An 11,149-nucleotide genomic window follows, 5' to 3' on the forward strand; every position below is an offset into this window, starting at 1 on the left:
ATTTGTTGGTGATTTTCAAAGTTGAGGTTGTTGAATTTATTGGTGTTATCAATGTTTTTTTTTGATCTTTTTTGTATTTTTCCAAGTTGAGGTTGCAGTTGAATTTGTTGGTCTTTTTCAATGTTTGAGGTTGTTGTAGTTGTTGGTGTTTTTCAAAGTTGAGGTTGTTGTTGAATTTTGTGGTGTTTTTCATTGTTGAGGTTTTTGTTGAATTTGTTGGTGATTTTCAATATTGAGGTTGTTGTTTAATTTGTTGGTGTTATCAATTTTCATTTTGTTGAACCTTTATGTATTTTTAAAAGTTGAGGTTGTTGTTGTATTTGTTGATGTATTTGAATGTTGAGGTTGTTAAATCTGTTGGTGTTTTTCCAATTGGGGTTGTTGTTGAATTTTTTGCTGTTTATCATTGTTGAGGATTTTGTTGAATTTGATGATGTATTTCAAAGTTGAGGTTGTTGTTCAATTTGTTGGTGATTTTCAAAGTTGATGTTGTTGTTGAATTTTTTGGTGTTTTTAATTGTTGAGGTTTTTGTTGAATTTGTTGGTGTTTTTGAATGTTGAGGTTGTTGATGAATTTTTTGTTGTTTTTCATTGTTGAGATTGTTGTTGAATTTGTTGGTGTTTTTGAATGTTGAGATTGTTGTTGAATTGTTTGGTGTTTTTCATTGTTGAGGTTGTTGTTAAATTTGTTGGTGATTTTCAATATTGAGGTTGTTGTTGAAATTGTTGTTGTTATCAATTTTTATTTTGTTGAACCTTTTTGTATTTTTGAATGATGAGGTTGTTGTTAAATTTGTTGGTGATTTTCAATATTGAGGTTGTTGTTGAAATTGTTGTTGTTATCAATTTTTATTTTGTTGAACCTTTTTGTATTTTTGAATGATGAGTTTGTTGTTGAATTTGTTGGTGTTTTTCATTGTTGAGGTATCTGTTGAATTTGTAGGTGTATTTGAATGTTGAGGTTGTTGATGAATATTTTGGTTAATTTCATTGTTGAGGTTTTTGTTGAATTTGTTGGTGTTTTTCACTGTTGATGTTGCTGTTGAATTTGTTGGTGATTTTCAATGCTGAGGTTGTGGTTGAATGTGTTGGTGTTTATCCATGTTGAGGTTTTTGAATTTGTTGGTGTTTTTCAACGTTGAGGTTGTTATTGAATTTGTTGGTGATTTTAAATGTTGAGTTTGTTGTTGAATTTGTTGCTATTTCTCATTGTTGAGGTTGTTGTTGAATTTTTTGGTGTGTTTCATTGTTGAGGTTTTTTTGAATTTGTTGGTGTTTTTCATTGTTGCGGCTGTTATTGAATTTTTGTTGTTTTTCATTGTTGAGGTTTCTGTTGAAGTTGTTGGTCGTTTTGAATGTTGAGTTTGTTGATGAAATTTTTTGGTGTTTTTCATTGTTTAGGTTTTTGTTGAACTTGTTGGTGTTTTTCATTGTCGAGGTTGTTGAATTTGTTGGTATTTTTCAAAGTTGACGTTGTTGTTGAAATTTATGGTGTTTTTAATTGTTGAGGTCTTTGTTGAATTTGTTGCTGTTTTTGAATGTTGAGGTTGTTGATGAATTTTTTGGTGTTTTTCATTGTTGAGGTTGTTGTTGAATTTGTTGGTGTTTTTTAATGTTGAGGTTGTTGCTGAATTGTTTGGTGTTTTTCATTGTAGAGGTTGTTGTTAAATTTGTTGGTGATTTTCAATATTGAGGTTGTTGTTGAATTTATTGTTGTTATCAATTTTTATTTTGTTGTACCTTTTTGTATTTTTGAAAGTTGAGGTTGTTGTTGAATTTGGTGGTGTTTTTCAATGTTGAGGTTGTTGAATTTGTTGGTGTTTTTCAAAGCTGAGTTTGTTGTTGAATTTGTTGGTGTTTTCATTGTTGAGGTTTTTGTTGAATTTGTTGGTGTTTTTCATTGTTGAGGTTGTTGTTGAATTTGTTGGTGATTTTCAATATTGAGGTTATGGTTGAATTTGTTCGTGTTTTTCCATGTTGAGGTTCTTGAATTTGTTGGTGTTTTTCAAAGTTGTGGTTGTTGAAATTATTGGTGTTATCAACGGTTTTTTTAAATCTTTTTTGTATTTTTCAAAGTTGAGGTTGCAGTTGAAATTATTGGTGTTTTGCAATGTTGAGGTTGTTGAATTTGTTGGTGTTTTTCAAAGTTGAGGTTGTTGTTGAATTTTTTTGGTGTTTTTCATTGTTGAGGTTTTTGTTGAATTTGTTGGTGTTTTTGATTGTTGAGGTTGTTGTTGAATTTGTTGGTGATTTTCAATATTGAGGTTGTGGTTGAATTTATTGGTGTTTTTCTATGTTGAGGTTTTTGAATTTGTTGCTGTCTTTCAAAGTTGAGGTTGTTGTTGAATTTGTTGCAGATTTTCAATGTTGAGTTTGTTGTTGAATTTGTTGGTGTATTTGAATGTTGAGTTTGTGAAATCTGTTGGTGTTTTTCAAATTGAGGTTGTTGTTGAATTTTTTGGTGTTTTTCATTGTTGAGGTTTTTGTTGAATTTGTTGGTGTTTTTCATTGTTGAGGAAGTTGTTGAATTTGTTGGTGATTTTCAATATTGAGGTTGTTGTTGAATTTATTGGTGTATTCAATGTTTTCTTATTAATCTTTTTGGATTGTTCAAAGTTGAGGTTGCAGTTGAATTTGTTGCTGTTTCTCAATGTTGAGGTTGTTGAATTTTTTGGTGTTTTTCAAAGTTGAGGTTGTTGTTGAATTTTTTGATGTTTTTCATTGCTGAGGTTGTTGTTGAATTTGTTGGTGCTTTTCAATGTTGAGGTTGTTGAATTTATTGGTGTTATCAATGTTTTTTTTGATCTTTTTTGTATTTTTCAAAGTTGAGGTTGCAGTTGAATTTGTTGGTCTTTTTCAATGTTTGAGGTTGTTTTAGTTGTTGGTGTTTTTCAAAGTTGAGGTTGTTGTTGAATTATTTGGTGTTTTTCATTGTTGAGGTTTTTGTTGAATTTGTTGGTGTTATCAATTTTTATTTTGTTGAACCTTTATGTATTTTTAAAAGTTGAGGTTGTTGTTGAATTTGTTGGTGTATTTGAATGTTGAGGTTGTTAAATCTGTTGGTGTTTTTCAAATTGGGGTTGTTGTTGAATTTTTTGGTGTTTATCATTGTTGAGGATTTTGTTGAATTTGTTGGTGTTTTTCATTGTTGAGGTTGCTGTTGAATTTGTTGATAATTTTCAATATTGAGGTTGTAGTTGAATTTGTTGTTGTTTTTCAATGTTGAGGTTTTTGAATTTGATGATGTTTTTCAAAGTTGAGGTTGTTGTTGAATTTGTTGGTGATTTTCAATGTTGAGTTTGTTGTTGAATTTTTTGGTCTTTTTCATTGTTTAGGTTGTTGTTGAAATTGTTGCAGTTTTTCAATGTTGAGTTTGTTGTTGAATTTTTTGCTGATTTTCAATGTTGAGTTTGTTGTTGAATTTGTTGGTATTTTTCAAAGTTCACGTTGTTGTTGAATTTTTTGGTGTTTTTAATTGTTGAGGTTTTTGTTGAATTTGTTGGTGTTTTTGAATGTTGAGGTTGTTGATGAATTTTTTGCTGTTTTTCATTGTTGAGGTTGTTGTTGAATTGTTGGTGTTTTTGAATGTTGAAATTGTTGTTGAATTGTTTGGTGTTTTTCATTGTTGATGTTGTTGTTGTTGAAGTTTTGATATTTTTCATTGTTGAGGTTGTTGATGAATTTGTTGGTGTTTTTGAATGTTGAGGTTGTTGTTGAATTGTTTGGTGTTTTTCATTGTTGTGGTTGTTGTTGAAATTTTGACGTTTTAAATTGTTGAGGTTGTTGTTAAATTTGTTGATGATTTTAAACATTGAATTGTTGTTGAATTAGTTGGTGTTATCAATTTTTATTTTGTTGAACCTTTTTGTATTTTTAAAAGTTGAGGTTGTAGTTTAATTTGTTGGTGTTTTTCGATGATGAGGTTGTTGAATTTGTTGGTGTTTTTTAAAGCTGAGTTTGTTGTTGAATTTGTTGGTGTATTTGAATGTTGAGGTTCTTAAATCTGTTGGTGTTTTTCAAATTGAGGTTGCTGTTGAATTTTTTGGTGTTTTTCATTGTTGAGGTTTTTGTTGAATTTGTTGGTGTTTTTCATTGTTGAGGTTGTTGTTGAATTTGTTGGTGATTTTCAATATTGAGATTGTAGTTGAATTTGTTGGTGTTTATCCATGTTGAGGTTTTTGAATTTGTTGGTGTTTCTCAAAGTTGAGGTTGTTGTTGAATTTTTTGGTGATTTTCAATATTGAGGTTGTTGTTGAATTTATTGGTGTATTCAATGTTTTTTTTTCAATCTTTTTGTATTTTTCCAAGTTGAGGTTGCAGTTGAATTTGTTGCTGTTTCTCAATGTTGAGGTTGTTGAATTTTTTGGTGTTTTTCAAAGTTGAGGTTGTTGTTGAATTTTTTGATGATTTTCATTGCTGAGGTTGTTGTTGAATTTGTTGGTGATTTTCAATGTTGAGGTTATGGTTGAATTTGATGGTGTTTTTCCATGTTGTGGTTCTTGAATTTGTTGGTGTTTTTCAAAGTTGAGGTTGTTGAAATTATTGGTGTTATCAATGGTTTTTTAAAATCTTTTTGTATTTTTCAAAGGTGAGGTTGCAGTTGAAATTGTTGGTGTTTTGCAATGTTGAGGTTGTTGAATTTGTTGGTGTTTTTCAAAGTTGAGGTTGTTGTTCAATTTTTTGGTGTTTTTCATTGTTGAGGTTTTTGTTGAATATGTTGGTGTATTTCATTGTTGAGGTTGTTGTTGAATTTGTTGTTGGTGATTTTCAATATTGAGGTTATGGTTGAATTTGTTGGTGTTTTTCCATGTTGAGGTTTTTGAATTTGTTGGTGTCTTTCAAAGTTGAGGTTGTTGTTGAATTTGTTGGTGATTTTCAATGTTGAGTTTGTTGTTGAATTTGTTGGTGTATTTGAATGTTGAGTTTGTTAAATCTGTTGGTGTTTTTCAAATTGACGTTGTTTTTGAATTTGTTGGTGATTTTCAATGTTGAGGTTGTTGAATTTATTGGTGTTATCAATGTTTTTTTTTGATCTTTTTTGTATTTTTCAAAGTTGAGGTTGCAGTTGAATTTGTTGGTGTTTTTCAATGTTGAGGTTGTTGGTGCTATTGGTGTTTTTCAAAGTTGAGATTGTTGTTGAATTTTTTGGTGTTTTTCATTGTTGAGGTTTTTGTTGAATTTTTTGGTGATTTTGAATGATGAGGTTGTTTTTGAATTTTTTGGTGTTTCGCATTGTTGTGATTTCTGTAACAGTTGTTGGTGTTTTTGTATGTTGAGGTTGTTGATGAATTTTTTGGTGTTTTTCACTGTTGAGGTGTTTGTTGAATTTGTTGGTGTTTTTGAATGTTGAAGTTGTTGATGAATTTTTTCGTGTTTTTCATTGTTGAGGTTTTTGTTGAAATTGTTGGTGACTTTCAATGTTGAGGTTGTTGTTGAATTTTTAGGTCCTTTTCATTGTTGTGGTTTCTGTTGAATTCGTTGGTGTTTTTGAATGTTGAGGTTGTTGATGAATCTTTCGGTGCTTTTCCTTGTTGAGGTTTTTGTTCAATTTGTTGGTGTTTTTCATTGTTGAGGTTGTTGTTGAATTTTTTGGTGTTTTTCATTGTTGAGGTTTTTGTTGAATTTGTTGGTGTTTTTCAATGTTGAGGTTGTTCCTGAATTTTTTGGTCTTTTTCATTGTTGAGGTTTTTGTTGAATTTGTTTGTGATTTTGAATGTTGAGGTTGTTGTTGAAATTGTTGGAGTTTTTCAATGTTGAGGTTGTTGTTGAATTTTTTGGTGATTTTCAATGTTGAGTTTGTTGTTGAATTTGTTGGTGTTTTTCATTGTTGAGGTTGTTGAATTTGTTGGTATTTTTCAAAGTTGACGTTGTTGTTGAATTTTTTGGTGTTTTTCATTGTTGAGGTTGTTGTTGAATTTGTTGGTGACTTTCAATGTTGAGGTTGTTGTTGAATTTGTTGGTGTTTTTCCATGTTGAGGTTTTTGAATTTGTTGGTGTTTTTCAAAGTTGATGTTGTTGTTGAATTTGTTGGTGATTTTCAATGTTGAGTTTGTTGTAGAATTTTTCGGTGTTTTTCATTGTTGAGGTTTTTGTTGAATTTTTTGTTGTTTTTGAATGTTGAGGTTGTTGATGCATTATTTGGCGTTTTTCATTGTTGAGGTTATTGTTGAATTTGTTGGTGATTTTAAATGTTGAGGTTGTTGTTGAATTTTTAGGTGTTTTTCATTGTTGTGGTTTCTGTTGAATTTGTTGGTATTTTTGAATATTGAGGTTGTTGATGAATTTTTTGTTGTTTTTCATTGTTGAGATTGTTGTTGAATTTGTTGGTGTTTTTGAATGTTGAGGTTGTTGTTGAATTGTTTGGTGTTTTTCATTGTTGAGGTTGTTGTTAAATTTGTTGGTGATTTTCAATATTGAGGTTGTTGTTGAAATTGTTGTTGTTATCAATTTTTATTTTGTTGAACCTTTTTGTATTTTTGAATGATGAGGTTGTTGTTGAATTTGCTGGTGTTTTTCAATGTTGAGGTTGTTGAATTTGTTTGTGTTTTTCAAAGCTGAGTTTGTTGTTGAATTTGTTGGTGTTTTTCATTGTTGAGGTATCTGTTGAATTTGTAGGTGTATTTGAATGTTGAGGTTGTTGATGAATATTTTGGTTAATTTCATTGTTGAGGTTTTTGTTGAATTTGTTGGTGTTTTTCACTGTTGATGTTGTTTTTGAATTTGTTGGTGATTTTCAATGCTGAGGTTGTGGTTGAATGTGTTTTGATGTTTATCCATGTTGAGGTTTTTGAATTTGTTGGTGTTTTTCAACGTTGAGGTTGTTATTGAATTTGTTGGTGATTTTAAATGTTGAGTTTGTTGTTGAATTTGTTGCTATTTCTCATTGTTGAGGTTGTTGTTGAATTTTTTGGTGTGTTTCATTGTTGAGGTTTTTTTGAATTTGTTGGTGTTTTTCATTGTTGCGGCTGTTATTGAATTTTTGTTGTTTTTCATTGTTGAGGTTTCTGTTGAAGTTGTTGGTCGTTTTGAATGTTGAGTTTGTTGATGAAATTTTTTGGTGTTTTTCATTGTTTAGGTTTTTGTTGAACTTGTTGGTGTTTTTCATTGTCGAGGTTGTTGAATTTGTTGGTATTTTTCAAAGTTGACGTTGTTGTTGAAATTTATGGTGTTTTTAATTGTTGAGGTCTTTGTTGAATTTGTTGCTGTTTTTGAATGTTGAGGTTGTTGATGAATTTTTTGGTGTTTTTCATTGTTGAGGTTGTTGTTGAATTTGTTGGTGTTTTTTAATGTTGAGGTTGTTGTTGAATTGTTTGGTGTTTTTCATTGTTGAGGTTGTTGTTAAATTTGTTGGTGATTTTCAATATTGAGGTTGTTGTTGAATTTATTGTTGTTATCAATTTTTATTTTGTTGTACCTTTTTGTATTTTTGAAAGTTGAGGTTGTTGTTGAATTTGGTGGTGTTTTTCAATGTTGAGGTTGTTGAATTTGTTGGTGTTTTTCAAAGCTGAGTTTGTTGTTGAATTTGTTGGTGTTTTCATTGTTGAGGTTTTTGTTGAATTTGTTGGTGTTTTTCATTGTTGAGGTTGTTGTTGAATTTGTTGGTGATTTTCAATATTGAGGTTATGGTTGAATTTGTTCGTGTTTTTCCATGTTGAGGTTCTTGAATTTGTTGGTGTTTTTCAAAGTTGTTGTTGTTGAAATTATTGGTGTTATCAACGGTTTTTTTAAATCTTTTTTGTATTTTTCAAAGTTGAGGTTGCAGTTGAAATTGTTGGTGTTTTGCAATGTTGAGGTTGTTGAATTTGTTGGTGTTTTTCAAAGTTGAGGTTGTTGTTGAATTTTTTTGGTGTTTTTCATTGTTGAGGTTTTTGTTGAATTTGTTGGTGTTTTTGATTGTTGAGGTTGAGGTTGAATTTGTTGGTTTTTTTTCCATTTTGAGGTTTTTGAATTTGTTGGTGTTTTTGAAAGTTGATGCTGTTGTTGAATTTGTTGGTGATTTTCAATGTTGAGTTTGTTGTTGAATATTTTGGTGTTTTTCATTGTTGAGGTTGTTGTTGAAATTGTTGGAGTTTTTCAATGTTGAGGTTGTTGTTGAATTTTTTGGTGATTTTCAATGTTGAGTTTGTTGTTGAATTTGTTGGTGTTTTTCATTGTTGATGTGGTTGAATTTGTTGGTATTTTTCAAAGTTGACGTTGTTGTTGAATTTTTTGGTGTTTTTAATTGTTGAGGTTTTTGTTGAATTTGTTGGTGTTTTTGAATGTTGAGGTTGTTGATGAACTTTTTGGTGTTTTTCATTGTTGAGGTTGTTGTTGAATTTGTTGGTGTTTTTGAATGTTGAGGTTGTTGTTGAATTGTTTGGTGTTTTTCATTGTTGAGGTTGTTGTTAAATTTGTTGGTGATTTTCCAATATTGAGGTTGTTGTTGAATTTGTTGCTGTTATCAATTTTTATTTTGTTGAACCTTTTTGTATTTTTCAAAGTTGAGGTTGTTGTTGAATTTGTTGGTGTTTTTCAATGTTGAGGTTGTTGAATTTGTTTGTGTTTTTCAAAGCTGAGTTTGTTGTTGAATTTGTTGGTGTTTTTCATTGTTGAGGTATCTGTTGAATTTGTAGGTGTATTTGAAAGTTGAGGTTGTTGATGAATATTTTGGTTAATTTCATTGTTGAGGTTTTTGTTGAATTTGTTGGTGTTTTTCACTGTTGATGTTGTTGTTGAATTTGTTGGTGATTTTCAATGCTGAGGTTGTGGTTGAATGTGTTTTGATGTTTATCCATGTTGAGGTTTTTGAATTTGTTGGTGTTTTTCAACGTTGAGGTTGTTATTGAATTTGTTGGTGATTTTAAATGTTGAGTTTGTTGTTGAATTTGTTGCTATTTCTCATTGTTGAGGTTGTTGTTGAATTTTTTGGTGTGTTTCATTGTTGAGGTTTTTTTGAATTTGTTGGTATTTTTCATTGTTGCGGCTGTTATTGAATTTTTGTTGTTTTTCATTGTTGAGGTTTCTGTTGAAGTTGTTGGTCGTTTTGAATGTTGAGTTTGTTGATGAAATTTTTTGGTGTTTTTCATTGTTTAGGTTTTTGTTGAACTTGTTGGTGTTTTTCATTGTCGAGGTTGTTGAATTTGTTGGTATTTTTCAAAGTTGACGTTGTTGAAATTTATGGTGTTTTTAATTGTTGAGGTCTTTGTTGAATTTGTTGCTGTTTTTGAATGTTGAGGTTGTTGATGAATTTTTTGGTGTTTTTCATTGTTGAGGTTGTTGTTGAATTTGTTGGTGTTTTTTAATGTTGAGGTTGTTGTTGAATTGTTTGGTGTTTTTCATTGTTGAGGTTGTTGTTAAATTTGTTGGTGATTTTCAATATTGAGGTTGTTGTTGAATTTATTGTTGTTATCAATTTTTATTTTGTTGTACCTTTTTGTATTTTTGAAAGTTGAGGTTGTTGTTGAATTTGGTGGTGTTTTTCAATGTTGAGGTTGTTGAATTTGTTGGTGTTTTTCAAAGCTGAGTTTGTTGTTGAATTTGTTGGTGTTTTCATTGTTGAGGTTTTTGTTGAATTTGTTGGTGTTTTTCATTGTTGAGGTTGTTGTTGAATTTGTTGGTGATTTTCAATATTGAGGTTATGGTTGAATTTGTTCGTGTTTTTCCATGTTGAGGTTCTTGAATTTGTTGGTGTTTTTCAAAGTTGTTGTTGTTGAAATTATTGGTGTTATCAACGGTTTTTTTAAATCTTTTTTGTATTTTTCAAAGTTGAGGTTGCAGTTGAAATTGTTGGTGTTTTGCAATGTTGAGGTTGTTGAATTTGTTGGTGTTTTTCAAAGTTGAGGTTGTTGTTGAATTTTTTTGGTGTTTTTCATTGTTGAGGTTTTTGTTGAATTTGTTGGTGTTTTTGATTGTTGAGGTTGAGGTTGAATTTGTTGGTTTTTTTTCCATTTTGAGGTTTTTGAATTTGTTGGTGTTTTTCAAAGTTGATGCTGTTGTTGAATTTGTTGGTGATTTTCAATGTTGAGTTTGTTGTTGAATATTTTGGTGTTTTTCATTGTTGAGGTTGTTGTTGAAATTGTTGGAGTTTTTCAATGTTGAGGTTGTTGTTGAATTTTTTGGTGATTTTCAATGTTGAGTTTGTTGTTGAATTTGTTGGTGTTTTTCATTGTTGATGTGGTTGAATTTGTTGGTATTTTTCAAAGTTGACGTTGTTGTTGAATTTTTTGGTGTTTTTAATTGTTGAGGTTTTTGTTGAATTTGTTGGTGTTTTTGAATGTTGAGGTTGTTGATGAACTTTTTGGTGTTTTTCATTGTTGAGGTTGTTGTTGAATTTGTTGGTGTTTTTGAATGTTGAGGTTGTTGTTGAATTGTTTGGTGTTTTTCATTGTTGAGGTTGTTGTTAAATTTGTTGGTGATTTTCAATATTGAGGTTGTTGTTGAATTTATTGTTGTTATCAATTTTTATTTTGTTGTACCTTTTTGTATTTTTGAAAGTTGAGGTTGTTGTTGAATTTGGTGGTGTTTTTCAATGTTGAGGTTGTTGAATTTGTTGGTGTTTTTCAAAGCTGAGTTTGTTGTTGAATTTGTTGGTGTTTTCATTGTTGAGGTTTTTGTTGAATTTGTTGGTGTTTTTCATTGTTGAGGTTGTTGTTGAATTTGTTGGTGATTTTCAATATTGAGGTTATGGTTGAATTTGTTCGTGTTTTTCCATGTTGAGGTTCTTGAATTTGTTGGTGTTTTTCAAAGTTGTTGTTGTTGAAATTATTGGTGTTATCAACGGTTTTTTTAAATCTTTTTTGTATTTTTCAAAGTTGAGGTTGCAGTTGAAATTGTTGGTGTTTTGCAATGTTGAGGTTGTTGAATTTGTTGGTGTTTTTCAAAGTTGAGGTTGTTGTTGAATTTTTTTGGTGTTTTTCATTGTTGAGGTTTTTGTTGAATTTGTTGGTGTTTTTGATTGTTGAGGTTGAGGTTGAATTTGTTGGTTTTTTTTCCATTTTGAGGTTTTTGAATTTGTTGGTGTTTTTCAAAGTTGATGCTGTTGTTGAATTTGTTGGTGATTTTCAATGTTGAGTTTGTTGTTGAATATTTTGGTGTTTTTCATTGTTGAGGTTGTTGTTGAAATTGTTGGAGTTTTTCAATGTTGAGGTTGTTGTTGAATTTTTTGGTGATT

This window comes from Cetorhinus maximus, unplaced genomic scaffold, assembly GCF_964194155.1.
Source record: "Cetorhinus maximus unplaced genomic scaffold, sCetMax3.hap1.1 HAP1_SCAFFOLD_45, whole genome shotgun sequence".
Classification (NCBI taxonomy): Eukaryota; Metazoa; Chordata; class Chondrichthyes; order Lamniformes; family Cetorhinidae; genus Cetorhinus; species Cetorhinus maximus.